Consider the following 4,493-nt stretch of genomic DNA (forward strand, 5'->3'; position numbering starts at 1 on the left):
ATGGATGAACGAGTCACATTTAGTCTTTTATTCATTTTGAATTTATTCTTGTGTATGATGTAAGTTGATTGTCTAGTTTCGTTTTTTTGCATGTAGCTGTCCAATTTTCCCAACTCCATTTATTGAAAAGGCTGTCTTTACTCCATTGTATGCTCTTGCCTCCTTTGTCAAATATTAATTGAGCATAATGTCTTGGGTCAATTTCTGGTTTCTGAGTTCTGTTCCACTGGTCTATATGCCTGTTCCTGTGCCAGTACCAGGCTGTTTTGATTACAGTAGCTTTGTAGTATAACCTGGTCATCATTGGTGTATAAGAATGCTGTCAATTTCTTGACTTAATTTTGTATCCTGCTACTTTGGCAAATTCACTTATTAAGTATAGTAAATTTTTGATGGAGTCTTTAGGGTTTTCTATGTATAATATCATGTCATCTGCAAATAATGACAGTTTTACTTCCTCCTTTCCAATTTGGATCCCTTTTATTTTTTCTTTATGTCTAATTACTGTGGCTAAGACTTCCAGTACTATGTTAAATAAGAGTGGCAAAAGTGGGCATCCCTGTCTTTTTCCTGTTCTTAAGGGAAACGCTTTTAGTTTTTGCCACTGAGTATGATGTTAGCTGTATGTCTTTCATATATGGCCTTTATTATGTCGAGATATGACCCCTCTATTCCCACATTGTTGAGTGTTTTTATAAAAAATGGGTGCTGGATTTTGTCAAATGCTTTTTCAATGTCTATTGATATGATTATGTGGTTTTTATCTTTCATTTTGTTTATGCGGTGTATCACATTTATCGATTTGTGAATATTGTACTAGCCTTGCATCTTTGGGATGAGTCCCACTTGGTCATGGTGAATAATTTTTTGATGTATTGCTGGATCTTATTTGCTAGTATTTTGTTCAGGATTTTGGCATCTATGTTCATCAGGGATATTGGCCTGTAGTTTTCTTTCTTTGTAGTGTCTTTTTCTGATTTTGGAATTAGAATTATGCCGGCCTCATAATACAAGTTTGGAAATCTTTATTCTTCTTGAATTTTTTGAAATAGTTTGTGGAGAATGGGTTAGTTCTTCTTTGAATGTTTGGTAAAACTTCCCAGTGAAGCTGTCCAGGCCTGGGCTTTTGTTTGCTGGGACAGTCTTGATTACATCTTTAATTTTCTTAGTTATTATTGGTCTGTTCAAGTTTTCTATCTCTTCTGTGTCCAGTTTTGGGAGACTATGTGTTTCTAGAAATTTGTAATAACATGCTATTTAGTCTCCATGTGTTCAAATATCTTTGCATGTTCTTGTTGCAACTGAATGAGACTTCTTTTATATCTTTGCAATATTTAGATGGAAATCAAACTTCAATGCAGTTCACTCTGCTTTTGAAGAGGCTTTGGTTCAGCTCCCAAATCTCGATTGCTTGACACAATCTCCTATAAGAATACTCAGAAGGTGTCTTCTTAAACAACAAACCTATTTTTAGTGGTGGAGCTGCTCTTAGTAACTGTGTCTGCGTGGGACTAATAACCAATCACTATCTTTGGAGGAAGTTCTAACCTTTCCTTGTATACTTCCCTATATGTGTAACAGCTTCTCTGTTTTCACATTCAGTAGTCCATATTGCTACCTTATCACCTTCAGCTCTAACATTAACACAGCTCTACATACATCATCACTGTAGTCATCAGAAGATTCTCCAATAAGTCACAGCAATATCTCTAGCCACAAACGATCAGGTCACTTTATCTCTGCTGTTTGTCTAATGTAATTAGCCATCGTCCTCCTTGTTTTTCTCATCTTCCCATATAGGCTTAATACCACCCTCCAAGAGTGAGTAGTCACAGCCAGGCATTAAATTACTAGACAACTGGATATGGTTGTACAGAGCCCAAAAGTCTTCAACAGTATCAGACTCAGAGATCAGCCAAAGGTTTGCTTGCCAAGTTTCGCATTTATCATTTGAAAAAAACAGAGTTCCCATCTGTTCTGTAAAGGTTGTTTAATATAATGTTCTGGGTTAGCAACCTCTTGGTTAGTTTCTGTTCCGTCTCCTTCTGTAGGTGGGTGATTAGGAGTAGGGGTGGTTTCTGGTTCCACAGTTGCCATCTTAGATGATCTCAAGCTGATTTTAGTTTCACATGTGTCCCCAAAATATGTGTGAAATCCTACCTCTAAAGACATTCTTCAGGCATTTTCATGAAAAATCTTAAATTCCTCTTTGCCTACACTTACTAAGGTTACATTTTTAGAGATTACAGTCACAAAACCTAATGAGGCAACTTAGTATTTTTTTATATACAAGTTAATTGCTTGAACTCACCCTGCTGAGAGGCTTGCTAAACTACCTTCATGGATTGTAAAATAGTTCAAGTCTAATAATATGAATAGTCTGTTCCTGCAATAGTTCGGTTATATTTGAATATATATTAAAACATAGGTACATTCCTGAACATTTAAAACTACAATTGTCTTTACATAACAAATATACAGTGTTAGAGTATAATATACCTTTTAGAAATACTTCTAATACCTATCAACACTTAGTTATATTTTATAATATTTCCTTAATGAGAAATAATTTAAAATTGGTCAAATTTGCATACTAAAATTATAGCCTTCCTCGAAATTGTATGAGCGCCTTCCAAATATTTCCACAAATCAACTATCTGGGCACCTGTGCCCGTATCAATCTGGTGAAATCCACAACCAACTCACAATAGATTAACTCATCAGCTTCCCAATTACCTAGTGCCTTTTTTCTAGACATGTCCCACTGCAGTGTGCCCTTCAGTATCCAGAATGACTCCCCTAAACTTAAAACATAGTGTAGCTTCAAAACCATCCAGTGCCTTCACATCTTGCTCAGAATACAAGTCAAAATGCTTGCAAGCTAAGACGATGTCACCATCCACCCAGTTCTCCACCACCTCATTGACCTCCCATCTGTTCCTCAGTGGCTCCCCCACAGTTATCTGCTGTAACACTCCAGATAAATTATGGGTCATGAGGTTGCACTGGCCAACCCTTCACCTGGAAAATCCTTCCCAGATACCCACACAGCTCATCATATTCAACATGCAAATGTCTGGTTTTAAAATACGTGAACTCGCCAAGACCTTATATATGGCAGACTGCTCTCAGAGGGGTTGTTCTGAATTAGACTCCCATCATTTTTTATTTGTATTTACTATAATGTTTTTGAAAAAAGGATGAATGCAAAATCATGTCTCACTTTGTTTTCATTTGTGTTTTAGTATTTCTTCATATCTGATGTTTATATTCTGAGTATCACAGTTCTGTACCTCGTCTCAGTCTTAGCAGTACTTCCTTAATCTGGTTTCCTCTCTGTCCCAAGCACACTCGCCGAAGCGCCGGCTAGTTCATTAATCATTGCGACATACTCCTGTCTTTATTGATCATTTCTCTTGTGTTTTATCTTTTATTTAGATGAAATTGCTTTAACTTACTTTACATGTTTAAGTATTTTATTTGGTTTACTTTGTTGCTTTTGCCTGAAACTTTAGTTAACTTTTTTTTTAACCACTTGGGTTGCCCAATAATTGCCTTTAAACTCCTTCTGAGTGATATTGTATCTGTACCCTATGAATTTTAATGTATAGTAGTTTTTTTACATTTAGTTAAATATCTTTCATAACATTCAGTAAGATAATGTGATTTCTCCTTTGACTAATATTTTATTGAATGGTATGTTTTCACTTTCCAAATACTAGCTATTTTTTTTTTCAGTTTTTTATTTTTAATGTTTTAACTTGTATTCTGAGAATACATTTTGTCAATTCTTTGAAATTTGTTTTTGTTCTTTAAAGCATAATATATCCTGTCAATAAATGTATAATTTCTAGATGACATAAATATAATATGCAAGTTCTGGTTACACACATTATTCTTTCCAGTGATGACATTCAATTATCCTATATATACCAGTGATTTTCAACCTTTTTCATCTTATGGCATACATAAATTAATTATAAAAATTCTGCAGCATACTAAAAAAATAATTGTTACTGATCTGACAAAAAAATACATATAATTTTTTAAAAGACTTTATTTGGTTTTAATCCCCACCCAAGGATATGTTCTTATTGATTTTAGACTTTGATGAGAAACATCCATCAATTGCTCCCGTATTCACTTCAGCATCAAACCCATAACCTAGATACATGCGCTGACTGGGAATCGAACCTGCAACCTTTTGGTGCACAGGATGATGCTCCAACCAACTGAGCCACCCGGCCAGGGCAAAATAGGTATAATTTTGATTCATTCACAATGGACGAATCTACTGTGAATGAATCAAAATTATTGTGTTGGCCGTTGTCATTTTTTATTTGGCAATCTAAAGGAAAAGAGGTCAGTGCCCCTGACTAAATAGTCAGCTATTACATGTTTCAAAAATTTGTGTGTCACACCAGCTGAAAATCCCTGAATTATAATTTTTATTTTGTTGGCTTGAAATATCAGCTTTTACAAGATGTGTTAAG

At 35.0% G+C, this 4,493-nt stretch overlaps 1 pseudogene; it reads right to left on the reverse strand.

Annotated features, from left to right (window-relative positions):
* Positions 1–1,451: 1,451 nt before the first annotated feature.
* On the reverse strand, positions 1,452–2,097 carry LOC118616205 (annotated as a pseudogene).
* Between the last annotated feature and the right edge of the window lie 2,396 nt (positions 2,098–4,493).

The sequence above is a fragment of the Molossus molossus genome, unplaced genomic scaffold (genome assembly GCF_014108415.1).
Source record: "Molossus molossus isolate mMolMol1 unplaced genomic scaffold, mMolMol1.p scaffold_m16_p_4, whole genome shotgun sequence".
NCBI classification, from domain to species: domain Eukaryota; kingdom Metazoa; phylum Chordata; class Mammalia; order Chiroptera; family Molossidae; genus Molossus; species Molossus molossus.